Source organism: Narcine bancroftii, chromosome 2 (genome assembly GCF_036971445.1).
Source record: "Narcine bancroftii isolate sNarBan1 chromosome 2, sNarBan1.hap1, whole genome shotgun sequence".
Lineage (NCBI taxonomy): Eukaryota > Metazoa > Chordata > Chondrichthyes > Torpediniformes > Narcinidae > Narcine > Narcine bancroftii.
The window spans coordinates 35450900-35466129 of NC_091470.1; the positions used below are offsets into that span (position 1 = coordinate 35450900).

The 15230-nt window shown below is 43.0% G+C and overlaps 1 protein-coding gene and 1 long non-coding RNA gene across 7 annotated transcripts in view; one reads left to right on the forward strand and one right to left on the reverse strand.

Moving 5' to 3' along the window:
• LOC138753367 (uncharacterized) overlaps window positions 1-1233 on the forward strand; it is a 64304-nt gene extending 63071 nt beyond the window's left edge. Inside the window, exon 2 of the long non-coding RNA XR_011351138.1 lies at window positions 61-1233. This is a non-coding gene — a long non-coding RNA (uncharacterized lncRNA). The remainder of the gene's footprint in view (window positions 1-60) is intronic.
• The window catches only part of hif1aa (hypoxia inducible factor 1 subunit alpha a), a 58840-nt gene that overhangs the window by 35983 nt on the left and 7627 nt on the right, over window positions 1-15230 (reverse strand). The window lies entirely within an intron of this gene.

Here is a 15230-nt window from a genome sequence, read left to right on the forward strand (position 1 = left end):
CTTCCAATTCTGGGAGGCAGGCATGACAAATTTTAAAAGTACTCTTATTTATATTTTCAGACTAAACTCTTGAGCTCAAGTGCAAGGTGTCACAAGAACAGCAGAGATGGAATGAGAAAAAAACTGAGAAGAGGTGCTAGAAAATCCAGCAACTAGCTTCTAAGAAGATGAGAATGGTCTTTGTGCCTTAACTGGTCATGACAGTGCTGAGGAATCCAAAGGATGGAGGAGATGACATTAGTCATGGAGAGACAATCAAGACACACTAGATAAAACACTTGGAAGAACTCTGGAATTGGGACTACCATAATTGGAGATAAGAGTCCATTTCACAATTTACAGTCCAGCCTTCCCACTACTTCAAACTTTCAACCAAGGTTGAAATTCCCATTTGCAAAGTAGAAACAGAACATTCAGAATGCATGTTATCACTAGTAAAGTTCTAAACCTTAGCAGAGAGGAACTTTACACGTGAATTTACATACTCGTACCCCTCATCTGGGAAGAGACAATATGCCACAGAACCTCAGATAATTATAAATTCATTATATTCAATAAAAGAGAAATCTAACTGGATAATTATAAAGGGATTCCAATGCTGCCTGCCACAAGTAAAGTCCTTGCAAGGGCCCCTCTTAGAGATCACCTCATCTATTAAGCTTTACAATGAAGTTTTTCCTGTGAGAAACATCAAGAAAAAGAGGATCTCATTAACCATTATATGCATGCTCATTTGACTTTTCAAAAATATTTGACTTTATCAACTGGAGAATCTTTCTGAAATGCAGGTGCTGGTTGGCCACCTTGGATTTTGTGTGGTGCTACAGATCATGCATTACTAAGCTAAAACAGCTCATCTTTAAGAATCATTTAAGGATCATTGTCTGAAGGAGGCACGCAAAATCATTGAGGACCCCCTCCACACAGCATTTTTCAGATGCTGCTGTCAAGGAAGAGATACAAGAGTATCAGAGCAAGCACCACCAGGCTGAGGGACAACTTTTTCCCTATGAGCAATGAGAATGGTGAACAACCAAAGGAACTGCTCACACTAACCATCTGAGACTCATATTCATGAAACAATATTTATTTGTATAGATGAAATAAGTGTTCTGCATATGTATTGTTTGTCTGTATGTGTGCTATGTCTGGCACTGAGAACCCGAGAACACTGTTTTGTTAGGTTGTACTTGTACAAATGGATGACAATAAACTTGACGAATCAAAATCTGATCTTTTCTAGACAAGGAGCAGATCCTTGTGCTTGGAAACGTCTTTCCTAGCCATTACCTTCACCCTCTCCATCAGATAGCTTCTTCATAGAAAAGGGCATTTAAAATTCTAAATCAAATTTGCCCAGAGCCAACTACTCAAAACCCAATACTTGGTGGAATAAGTAAATGAACAGATCAATTATCTTGACTAAATTAAATGGCCCATCAACATATATAGACAGGGCAGAGAAAGTGGATCCAGCTGGTCATGCCAAAACTACTAATTTTGAGTTCACGAGGCATGCATTTAAAAATGATAATTTCTCACTTAAAATTTCATAATAAAATTAAATTGCCTGCAGACAGCAGGGATGTTTTATGTAGCTTCACGTGTTCATTTGTGTGATGCATTAGAGAGCGTGTATATCCATTATATTCAAAATGTTCAGAAAATCACTTCGAGATGTTACAAGAAGAATCAAATTGACGGGAATGGATTAAAAGAAAACAAAGCATAATATATTTACATTTATGCCTCAATGATCTTGGGCTGCCTCCATCACCATAACACAACTTGCCCTTTGCGCCACACACTATCCTCTAAGACAATTTACAACAGAAGAGAGTTTTAGTGAAGGAATTTCAGGGCTAGTATCTGGGTATACAAAGTGATGGTGAATAAATCACAGGAGCCTAGAGATATGGATAAGGGATTTATGGACTTCAAATAAACAAGTACTTTTAACATGATGACCAACACCACATCCAAGAAATGTTACATTTTTATATCTTATGCTTTTGTTGACAGTGATTGAAGAATATATTGCATTAAAGTACGTGTACAAGGCTCACTCTGCAAATCAAAGTGTGGGAACTTCCAAGAAGTTTTGCTTAATAAGGAAAAAAAGAATTAAGCTACTCCCTTTATTTTCCATTCCCAAATTTCAGTGGGTAAAAATTGTTTCAGTCGATGGATAATTTGCCATTCCCACAAAGAACTATCTGCCCAAAGATTGTTTATAGTCCATTACATATTTTTTAAAAAGTTGATAGCAACCAAAAATAATGAAATAATATATTAAAAAGGACATTTTAAAACATACTGCAGTAAGATAAAAGATACTCCTTGTATATCAACCTCAAACCACCTTTCCCTTTCCTTATCCTAAAAACAGGAAAGATATTAATGCCATTAGGGGTTATAACCTTGTGTTAGGTCACAACAATTCAACTTAAAATAATCTTAAAACTTGTTTTTGTTTGGTTGAAACAATCAACAAATTAAATCAATAGTAACACCAAATCATGTTAATAGAGAACAAAGCATCTCAAAATTTATTCCAATGGCAATTGGAATCACAATAATTTTGAAATTTTTCCCTTCTTTCTTTGGCTTGGCTTTTTGGAGGGGTATGTCCACGTCTGCTGCAGGCTCGTTGATGACTGACAACTCCGACGCGGGACAGGCAGGCACGGTTGCAAGGGAAAATTGGTGGGTTGGGGTTGGGTGTTGGGTTTTTCCTCCTTTGTCTTTTGTCAGTGAGGTGGGCTCTGCGGTCTTCTTCAAAGGAGGTTGCTGCCCGCTGAACTGTGAGGCGCCAAGATGCACGGTTGGAGGCGAGATCAGCCCACTGGCGGTGGTCAATGTGGCAGGCACCAAGAGATTTCTTTAGGCAGTCCTTGTACCTCTTCTTTGCTGCACCTCTGTCTCGGTGGCCAGTGGAGAGCTCGCCATATAACACGATCTTGGGATGTCGATGGTCCTCCATTCTGGAGACGTGATCCACCCAGCGCAGTTGGGTCTTCAGCAGCATAGATTCGATGCTTGTGGACTCTGCCAGCTCGAGTACTTCGATGTTGGTGATGAAGTCATTACAATGAATGTTGAGGATGGAGCGGAGACAGCGCTGATGGAAGCGTTCTAGGAGCCGTAGGTGATGCCGGTAGAGGACCCATGATTCAGAGCCGAACAGGAGCGTGGGTATGACAACGGCTCTGTACACGCTGATCTTTGTGTGTTTCTTCAGGTGGTTGTTTTTCCAGACTCTTTTGTGTAGTCTTCCAAAGGCACTATTTGCCTTGGTGAGTCTGTTGTCTATCTTTGTCGATCCTTGCATCAGATGAAATGGTGTAGCCGAGGTAGGAAAACTGGTTGACCGTTTTGAGTTCAGTGTGCCCGATGGAAATGTGGGGGGGGACTGGTGGTCATGGTGGGGAGCTGGCTGATGAAGGACCTCAGTTTTCTTCAGGCTGACTTCCAGGCCAAACATTTTGGCAGTTTCCGCAAAACAGGACGTCATGCGCTGGAGAGCTGGCTCTGAATGGGCAACTAAAGCGGCATCGTCTGCAAAGAGTAGTTCACGGACAAGTTGCTCTTGTGTCTTGGTGTGAGCTTGCAGGCCCCTCAGATTGAAGAGACTGCCATCCGTGCAGTACTGGATGTAAACACCGTCTTCATTGTTGAGGTCTTTATTGGCTTGTTTCAGCATCATGCTGAATTTCCTTATATTACTGTATATGAAGAAGTCATTCATCTCATTGTTCTTTCTAGCTCCCAGGACAATCTCATTTTCCCATAACCTATTTTTATTAATATGCTCGTCAATTATTGTCAAGTTTTCCTGACACTAGCATCCACTGGCATCCTATCCAAGTAATTAACTGGGAATTTACTGGAAAATTGTACCCCTTTTACACTGGCCCCCCAGTCCCAGGAATTTACTGGGAAAAGAAAACTGTCCAAACACTGGTGTCAAATGATGTAATTTCACGTCGGGATTAATGGCCTCTACCCCTACTCATACCCACCCCCATGCTGATAAAACCAGTGGAAAAGGGACAGCAGAAAGTCGCCAGTTTCCAGTTGAAAAACAATGAATGTCCCAGTTAAGGGTGGCCCAGCAGAAAAGAGACAAAGGGCTTCCTATCCCGGGACACTGAACAGCCAATTAACTTGGATGTCAATGAAAAAGGGGCCCATTTGAAGTTACAAAATTGAATGGAAAAGTACATGTGGAAGGCAGTCTGCAACGATACAGATAAGTGAGTGGGCAAGGGTTTTGCAGATAGAGAACAATCGGTAAATGTGAGGTTATAGTAAAATGGTGGAAAATTGCAGCATGCTTTTGTGCAGAGAGACCGGGAAGTGTTTGCATATCAATCACAAAAAGTTAGTTTACAGGTAATTAAGAAGACAAATGAGATGCAGGCCTTCATTGTTAGAGGGAGGTTCTGCTGAAACTCTACAGGGTATTGGTGAGGTTGCATTTGAACTGTTGTGTGCAATTCTGCTCTTACTTGAGAAAGAACACACTGCCTTTGAGGTATTGTGCACCCCTATCTGATGTTAGGTCCTCCGGGTCTCCGAACTGTGCCACGCATGCGTTTAAAGGGCACTGGTGCAGGCTTCTGTTGAGGTTTCCACCAATGGAACTGCCTCTGCCACCTTGTGTTGTGAAGTGGTCTACTATCATCCACAAGTACTATGCCCCCCCCCCCCCCAACACCCCGTGACACAAGCAAGGGTCCCACAGTGTCTACATGCACATGACTGAACTTCTGTCACGCCGATTCGAATGGCTGGGTGGGGAAGTGGGGGAGAGGGTAGAGAAGCACTTTGGCATGTATCTGCACCTTTGACGACTGGCAACGTGTGCCGGTTTTGGCCCATTGACTAACCTGTTTGTGGAGGCCATGCCAAACGAACCTGCTGGTCACTATCTTGATAGTGGTCCTGATGGCTGGGTGAGCCATCTAGTGCACCGTGTCGATCACAGGCCATCTCCAAGCCACGGACGATGGGATGAGGCTTGCCAGTCGAAATGTCACACAGGAGGGTCTGGTTGCCAGGGCTGATGTGAATGTCTTCTAGCTTGAGTCCCGTCGAACCACACCAGCAGCCACGACGGTCAAAATGTTGGAAGTTTCAGTGAAACTGTGTGGAGTGATGCTTGATCTTCCATTGTTGGGTCCAAAGAGCAGTTTGGACCAGTCGGAGTCACCAATGTAACGTGTGCTACAGCAGGGTGCTGAAGTAGGTACAAATGGTACCACTTTATTGAATGGTTTGCCCTGCCTTATATAGCCAGTGGCCAGCAAGCCCATGATGTCATTTCCGTCAGAAGCAGCGGGACAACTGGGCATGATGTCACAGGCTTGCCAGCCACTGATTGGCCAGCATTCCCGCTAGTGCTTGTTGTTCCCTGCTGCGCAGCCTGCAGCCTTGGGGGGGGGGGGGGGGGGGGAGAGCCATTTAGTTGGCATTGTCCTTGCTGGGTTCGACTGCCATCTTGTGTGCTGGGATGTCTACTGGGGAGTGGGATGCCTCAACCTAAAGAAATTTACATACATCTAAATTCTAGCAGTGGGTCTCGTAACAACAAAATCAATAATAAACTGTAGCTTTTGCATCACATTTTAGCAAAAGTTAGTCAACATTGAATGTAGATTCCCTATCATTCCTATTCTGATAAAATTCAAGATACAAGAATAAAAAATTAAATTTTGCTCACAAAATAAAAACCCAAGATTCGATGGAATAATTGTGATTTCATTTCACTCGAGAAGAAAGGAGCCTTAAAATAAACACAATCTCTCCATATAACTCCAGGCCAGCGACATCCGAGAGAATCTCCTCTGCACCCCTTCCAACTTATTAATGTCCTTCCCACAAATGGGTGACCAAGACTGCATGCAGCGTGGTTTCTCTTACTCTTTGTACAGTTGAATTATGAAGTTCTAACCTTTGTATTCAATACCTTGCCCAAATAAGGCAAATGTGCCAAATGCCTTTTTCATTACCTTTCCATACATAAGATTTGCGAATAACAGGGAATTATGCCTCTGTATCCCCAGGTCTTTACGCACTACTCGCCAGTTACTGGCGACCCCACTTACTGTGCAGGTCCTACCCTCTTTTGACAACACCTCACATTTGCCAGAGTTAATTTCCATTTGTCATTCCTTGGCCCACCTTCCCAACTGATTGAGATCTTCTTAAAAACTTAGATATCTTTCCTACTGTCAATTACATCATGAATTTTGGTGTCCTCTGCAAATTTACTGATCATTTTAACTATACTCCCATTCAAATTGTTATTATAAGTTACACATGTAGATACACTGTAGATTTCTGTTTCCTGGGAATTTTATTGCAATATTATCTACCAAATAAAAAGCACAAATTTAAGGTCCGTCAAAGTATTTGTAATAAATAACATCCAAGTCCAGAATATCTGCTAATCAAGCATCAAAGTCTCACGTGTGCTGGATTGTCCTAGATTTGAGTCTTTTAACTCAAATGACAACCTTGTCATGTTGATAAACCACTTTATCCATTGAGGCACCACACACTTTATGACAGGACTCTTGTAAAATCAGAAGATTCAAGATTCATATCTATCTCACTAAGTTAGTTGAACAGAAGATTCAAGATTCATATCTATCTCACTAAGTTAGTTGAAAAATATGGTCTACTGCACTACTGTACAGTCAAAATAAATGTTTATTTTTTAAACTGTAAACTGCTGCCTTAACTGATCTCTCAGATGCAGAAAAGAATCCTGGTATTTTGGCCAATATTAATCCCTTTTTCATATTAAAAAAAACTGGGCAAATTTCCTTTTTTAAAATAATGCATTTCTTGAACTGTACATATTTATCGACAAAACAATTTGGCATATCCAGAAGTTCTGAAAGGACATATACAAATACAGATACAAATTTCATTGGTATGAAAGCATTCAATTTTGTGCACCAGAAATTCAATACTTGCGTCTTATGAAAAAACAGCACACCTATTACAAAGTTCTTCATACAAGTTTGGGATGCTGTTTCTCTCAATTCAACCACCTCAACTAATAACCAATATAAAACCCCCTCTGCAACTGGATCCTTGACTTTCTCTTTTTTGAATATTTTATTTAAAAATTTCCATTCATGTAATTAATAAACTTTTGCATAGACAAGATATTGAACTCAAGATGGTTTTATTCCAACCTTACCCTCCCCTCCCTCCTTATATCCTCCTCCAACTGTAAAACAAAACATAGAATAAGATATAAATATAATAGTTATATAAAATATAGAAAAAATAATTTCCTGGATTGCACAAAGAGGTCCTACAGTATTTGTACAACCATTTTTGGGGAAGATTAACACAGTTCTTAAGAGGCCAGAAGTATATTTTTACATATTTACCCCTAAAACTTTGCATGTAGAAGCTCCAAATTTGTAAAAAGGTAGGATATTTATTTCTTAAATTATATGTGATTTTCTCCAAAGGAATACAACTTTGAATTTCTGCATTCCATCTTCCCATACCTAAATGTGCATCTGATTTCCAAGTCACTGCAATACACCTCCTTCCCACCTCGAATGCTATTTTGATAAATTTCACTTGATAAAATTATAGTTTTAACTTGGGTCTTCCCCAATAAAAATAAGTCAGGATTCTGTGGAAATATAATGCCAGTAATTTGTTCTAAAAAAAAATTCCCATCCACCCAAAAATACCTTACTTTAGAACATGACCAAATGTACTACAAAAGGGTTTCAATCTCTTTACTACATCTACAACATTTATCTGATACCTCAAAAATTGAATAGAATGAAATTGGATGTGTTAATTATAATTAATGTTTGTCATACAGTCTCAACAGAGATGTGATCATCTTTTCTCATCAATTGTAAATTTTAGGTGTGCCTCCCATTTCTGTCTAGATTTCTTAATTCCCGCCTAAGAAATAAATTTCTTAGCACCTGTAGAACCTCTCCTAATAAGAACTTCCAACTCACCACAAGCCAGTAAAAACATTGTTGAAAACATAATTTTTCCCGCAAATATCCTTTCAACTGAAGATAACAAAAAAAGTATATTCTGAGATATTCCATATTTATTTCTTAATTGTTGAAGTGACATCAATTGGCCTTGTTCATAACAATCTATATTTTTAATGCCTTCATAAACCAAAAAATTGATTATCTTTAGTAAAAGGTATAAGATTATTTTGAATCAAAGGCGTCTAAGCCGATATACTTCCTTTTCTTCCAATTTCTTTACTTATCTTGTTCCAGATAGTAATCAAATGCTTCAACAATGGTGCTTCTTTCACACCAGTTATAACTTTGAATCCCATTTGTATATGAATTCCTCTGCTAATTTCTCTCCTATTTTATACATCTCTATTTTGACCCACACCCATTTTCCTGAACCCTCAAAAAGAAACCTCAATTGAGCCACTTAATAATTCTTAGTTAGGAAGCTGAAAACCTCCCAGTACATATTTCCACATTAGTCTTTCTATAGAAACTCTTGACATTTTACCTTTCCAAAGAAATATCCTTGTATGTTTATATTGGTAAGGTTTGAAAAAGTCATTGTATTCGTGGAAAACATTAATCTTAATACAATTAACCCTTCCTTCTAATGTTACTGGCAAGGTCATCCATTTTCCTAAATCCTCTTCAACTTTTTTAAGCAATGGCAAGTCATTCAGTTTATATAAATTGTTTATCCAGATCCCTAAATATTTAGTCGTCTCTTTTGGCCATTTAAATTGAGTATTTATTCAACAAAGACTATATTCTCCTTGTATAAGAGGCATAACTTCACTTTTATTCTTATTTAATTTATAACCTGAGATCTTACCATTGTGAATAGAGTTACTCAATTATTGCCTAAATTATTAAACACGGATCAGACAGGATTTATGAAAATAAGAGAGTCAGTGGACAATGTGGCCAGGTTAATTAGTATTATATATGCAACAGAAGATTTAAGCAGTGGCCCTAGATGCAGAAAAAAACAGTTGATAGATTGGAGTGGGACTTTTTGTCTAAAGTGCTAGATAAATTCATGGTTGGCCAAACTTTTATAAATTGGATTAAGACACTATATAATAATCCTAAAGCGACAGTAATAACTAATGGCCAAATGTCTGCTCCATTTCAATTGGCAAGATCTAGTAGACAAGGCTGTCCTTTATCCCCAGCTCTGTTCTTTCTAGCTATAGAGCCACTAGCAGAGGAAATTAGGAGTGATTTAGAAATTAAGAGGTTTAAGGTTGGTCAGGAAGAGTACAAAATTCTTTCTTTGGCTTGGCTTCGCAGACAAAGATTTATGGAGGGGTAAATGTCCACGTCAGCTGCAGGCTCGTTTGTGGCTGACAAGTCCGATGCGGGACAGGCAGACACGGTTGCAGCAGTTGCAGGGGAAAATTGGTTGGTTGGGGTTGGGTGTTGGGTTTTTCCTCCTTTGTCTTTTGTCAGTGAGGTGGGCTCTGCGGTCTTCTTCAAAGGAGGTTGCTGCCCGCCGAACTGTGAGGCGCCAAGATGCACGGTTTGAGGCGATATCAGCCCACTGGCGGTGGTCAATGTGGCAGGCACCAAGAGATTTCTTTAGGCAGTCTTTTGTACTCTTGGAGTACAAAATTAGTTTATTTGTAAATGACATTTTAATATATATGAAAGAACCGGAGATTTTTTTATGGGAACTACATCTAAATATGGAAGCATATGGTAAGATCCTTGACTTTCTCATCAGAAGACCACAGTCAGTACGAATCAGAAACAACGTTTCCTCCTCACTGATTATCAACACAGACGCACCAAGGTTGTGTGTGTAGCCCACTGCTCTACTCGTCATACACCCATGACTGGGTGGCCAGCCACAATTCCAATGCCATCTACAAGTTTGCCAATGACACCACAGTTGTTGACAGAATTACAAACAGCAATAAGGAAGCATACAGGAGGGAGATAGATCAGCTTGTTGAATGGTGCAATGTCAACAATGTCAGAAAACTAAGGAGATGATTGTGGACTAGGAGAAAGTCAGGGGAACACAACCCAGTACTCATTGAGGGATCAGTAGTGGAGAGGGTCAAGAACTTCAAATTCCTGTGTGTCAACATCTCCGAGGATCTGTCCTGGAGCCTCCACGTTGATGCAATCACAAAGAAGGCTCACCAGCAACTATACATTGTGAGGTGTCTGAGGAGGTTCGGTATGTCACCAAAGACTCTCGTAAACTTCTACAAGTGTACTGTGGAGAGCATTCTGGCTGGTTGCATGGAGGCACCAACTTTTAGGACAAGAATAAACTCCAGAGGGTTGGTAACTCAGCCTGTGACATCACAGGCACCAGACTTCACTCGATCGATCGAGGACATCTACATGAAGCGGTCATGGTGTCTTAAAAAAGTAGGCTCTATCCTCAAAGACCCCCACCACCCAGGCCACACCTTCTTCTACTCTGCTACCATCAGGAAAAAGGTGCAGGAGCCTAAAAACGAGTACTCACCAGTTAAAGGACAGCTGCCATCAGATTTTTGAATAATCAATGAACCAAAGGCACAGCCTTACCTTTTCTGCACTTTTAAACTTTTTTTTTATATATAGTAATGTGGTAAGATGGTTACAATATCAACGTTTGCTCTATGAATCTGCTGCAAAACATTGAATTTCATAACTTGTTCATGACAATAAATTGATCTTGAATTCTGATTCTGAACTGGATTTTCCAATATACCTCAGGATTAACACCACCCAGTACAAACTCTATTTTCGCTGCTTCAATCAGAAAAGAGGCATTGGTGTGACAAGGCTTGCCTCACCAGGTTCAGAAACAGCAACTACATACTCCTCAAAAACAAACTCAATCAGGGACTTATTTAAGGATCTTACTTTTGCACTTTATTGTTTTATTTCTTTTTCTCCTCTCTGTATTGCGCAACTGTTTACGTGTATACATTGTGTACTTTTTTTTGCACTACCAATAAATGGTCATTCTACCAAGCAAACAGGGAAAAGGAATCTCAGGGTTGTATTTGATGTCATGTATATACTCCAACAATAAATCTGAATGAAATCCTAAATGTACTAACAGTGCATTTTAGTTCACTTTTCCAAACCTGAGTACAGACCAAGAAACAATATATACTCACACAAAAAAAAGACATGAGGTTTGTGGAAAAATAGTACAAATAATCTTTTAAGAGGAATTCTATCAGAACCAGAATTTCATTAGGAAGCCCCAGAAACAAACACATGTCCTTGCCAGTCTACGACAACTGCTTCTTAAAAAGATAATCAGGCAAAGGTTCCTGCGGTTTCCTGTTGCTTTTTTTAAAAAAATCCTCACCAAAATTATGGAGAGCATTTGTATTTTCTAACAAAATGGCACAATTTCTGAACATTATAAAATGTTATTGGTTACTAATTTATTTAATTTGGAAAACAGCCTCTAAGATATTCTCTTTTTCTTTCTCTACTCCATGATTTACGTGCTGATTTCAAGTCCCAGATTTCCATTTTTGCTACATAGATGCAATTGTTTTAAGATTCTATTCTGTTTAGTTTGCCAATTAAAAGCAGAACAGACTTCTAGAACAATCAACACAATACAACAGAATAATAAAGTGACATTTAAACCATAAGAAATAAATGAAACCTTTAAGGAATTTTATGAAAAATTATATATATCTGAATCATTACATGATAATGTAATTATAGATAATTTGTCACTAATGATATTACCAATGTTAACTGAGACATGTAAAGATTATTTTTACATTCTTTTTACTGAACAAGAAGTCTATAATGCACAAAATAATAAATCTCCAGGGGAAAATGGGTTTCCAGTTGAAGTTAATAAATAATTTAAAGATTTGATGCTTTGTTTACTTATGAAAGTAATGCAAGCTTTTAAATCTCATAATCTTCCAGAATCTTTTTCAACAGCGATAATTATGGTTATCCCAAAAAAAAGATAAAAGTGTGGCGGCTCACCACTAGGCAGGCGAACCGGCCCCGCTTGTAAGCCATGCGGTGGGCCAGCTTGCCAAAATGGCGCCGTCGAGGGTTTTCCCTTCCTTCAGCACGGGGCTGATGGGGGGGGTCACGTGACGCCCGAGTGACGTCAGCGCTCTCCAGCGCGGTTCTCAGCCAGGTCTGGGCTGGGAGTATAAGTGCAGCCCAGCAGCCTAAATAAATGAGTCTGCTCACTGAGCTCAACCCGTCTGGTTGTGTGTGTTCTTTCAGAAGCAGTAGCTGCTGCTACAATTGGTGACCCCAACTGGTTCAAACGTCTTTGAATACATCATGAGCAAGCCTGGGATCAGTGCTATAGCCGTGAAACTGCCTGAATTCTGGGTTCAGGAGCTGGAAACCTGGTTCGGCCACACAGAAGCTCATTTTCACCTCCGCCAGATTTCATCCGACATGACCAAATTCTACCATATGGTCGCTGCCCTGGACCAGGCCACTGCCAGATGCGTGCTGCACCTCGTTCAGCACCCTCCTGCCATAGACAAATACGAGACCATCAAGTGAGTGCTTACCAGATCCCTCGGACTATCCAGACACCAGCGTGCCGCTCGGATGCTGCACCTCGACGCCCTGGGGGATAGGTCCTCGATGGACGAGATGCTCGTGCTCATTTCGAGCACATTTTCCTTGACCATATGCCCAGGGACATCCATCCGCTGCTGATCCAGGAGAGCTTCACCAACACAAGGAAGGTCGCCCAGAAGACCCAAGAGCTATGGCTCGCACAATTCCCGGAGAGCTCAGCAGTCCAGCAGGTCACGAGGCACGGGCACGACCACCCCAAGCCCGCCCCTAGCGCTGCGGTAGAGCATCCGACCCCTGCAGGGGCCCCCAAGAGTATAACCAAGGCCACAGTATCCACTCCAGGCCTCTGCTTCTTCTACTACCAGCTCTGGGGAGCCAAGGTTTGGAAGTGTCGTCAGCCCTGCCTGTTCCAGGGAGACGACCAGGCTGGCCGTTGTTAATGGTCGCAGCGGCTGGCCAAGGACACAGCCTCCTCTACCGACGGGACTCAGTCAGCGGCAAGCGGTTCCTCGTTGACACTGGAGCTCAGATCAGCGTCATCCCAGATTCGTGGACCTCCCTTCTGTGTGGCCAACGCAACAGCAATCCGGACGTATGGAGACAAGACAGTCCATTTCCAGATCGGCCAACTAAATTTCGTGTGGAAGTTCACCATCTCGTCCCTCCCGACTGCCATCCTGGGTGCAGACTTCCTCCTCGCACATGGGCTTCTGGTGGACATTGGAGGTAGCCGCCTGGTGGACGCCCGTACCTTCCAGGATGTTTGCCTTGATGCCTCCCGCTTGGAGCAACTGCAGATGCCCATGATCAGCACATCCAGAGAAGAGTTCTAGCGAATCCTGGATGAGTTCCCGACACTTCTCAAGCCACAGTTCTCTGCTGCCTCGCCGCACCATGGCGTGTTCCACCACATCCCCACTCAAGGCCCACCAGTTCACGCCAAGGCACGCCGGCTTCCGCCTGTCAAGCTCCAGGTGGTGAAGGAGGAGTTTTCACACCCGTTGGAACTGGGGATCATTCGGCAGTCCGACAGCCCGTGGGCCTCGCCGCTCCATCTGGTCCTGAAAGCCTCTGGCGGCTGGCATCCCTGTAGAGACTATCGACGGCTCAACGAGGCAACAGTTCCTGACTGTTACCCCATCCCTCACATCCAAGACTTTACGGCCAACCTGCATGGTTGACCTGGTGTGTGGATATCATCAGATCCCGGTGCACCCTGAGGACATACCCAAGACAGCCATCATCACCCCCTTTGGCTTGTTTGAATTCCTGCATATGCCATTTGGGCTCAAGAACTCCGCTCAGACCTTCCAGTGCCTCATGGACTCTGTGGGCAGGGATTTGGATTTCGCCTTTATTTATTTGGATGACATCCTCATCGCCAGCAAGGACCAGGCATAACGCAAGGCCCACCTACACGCCCTTTTCTCCCGGCTGGTCGATTTCGACCTTACCACCAACCCGGCCAAGTGCCAGTTCAGGAAAGAGTCCATGCAGTTTCTGGGCCATACCATCACGGCTGAAGGAGCCTCGCCTGCCGCTGAGAAGGTTGCCGCTATCAGGGAGTTCCCATGCCCGGACAGCCTCAAAGGTTGCAGGAGTTCGCAGGTATGGTCAACTTTTACAACCACTTCATCCTGGGAGCTGCGCGCATCATGCAGCCGCTGTTTGCCCTCATCACAGCCAAGCACAAGACGCTCGCTTGTAACCCAGAAGCCTGCACCAAAGACGCCCTCGCAAAGGCCACCATGTTCGCCCACCCGCACACCGACCTGCATTTGGCACTCTCCGTCGATGCTTCTGCCACAGCCGTCAGTGCCGTCCTGGAGCAGCAGATGAATGGACATTCGAAGCCGCTGGCATTCTTCAGCCGCCTGCTCCGCCCGCCGGAACGCGTATAATGCCTTTGACCGCAAGTTACTGGGCATGTATCTGACGGTACGGCATTTCCGCTACTTTTTGGAGGGGAGGACTTTTACCATCTTCACCGACCACAAACCCCTCACCCAGGCGCTCGCAATGTCAAAGGATCCTTGGTCGTCCCGCCAGCAGCATCACCTCTCCTTCATGTTGGAGTTTACCATTGACATTCGGCACAAGGCGGGGAAGGACAATGTGGTTGCTGATGCACTCTTGCGACCGGCCATCACGGGCCTGTGGTTCTGAGACCTCCCGACTCAGAGCAGCAAAGGCACCATCCTGTGTGATATCTCCCTGGGCACCCCACGATCAGTGGTTCCCCATCAGTGGTACAGCCAGGTCTTCCATCACATCCACGACCTTTCACATCCGTCCATCAGGTCCACGGTCCAGATGGTGGCAGAACGGTTCGTATGGCGTGGGCCGCAGAAGCAGATCGCGGGCTTGGCCAGAACATGCACCCATTGCCAGACGTCCAAGGTGCACAGACACTCCAGGGCGCCCGAACAGGAGTTCGAGCACGTCCGAGAACGGTTCAGCCACATTCATGTGGACATCATCGGGCCCTTACCAGTTTACAGCAACCGTTAACTGTTTACAATGGTAGACCGCACCACTCGCTGGCCTGAGGCGATCCCGATGCCAGATGCCTCCACCGGCTCCTGCTCCCGAGCATTGTTGCATGGTTGGGTCGCCCAGTTCGGCATCCCGGGTCACCTTACCAGCGATCGGGGTGCCCAGTTC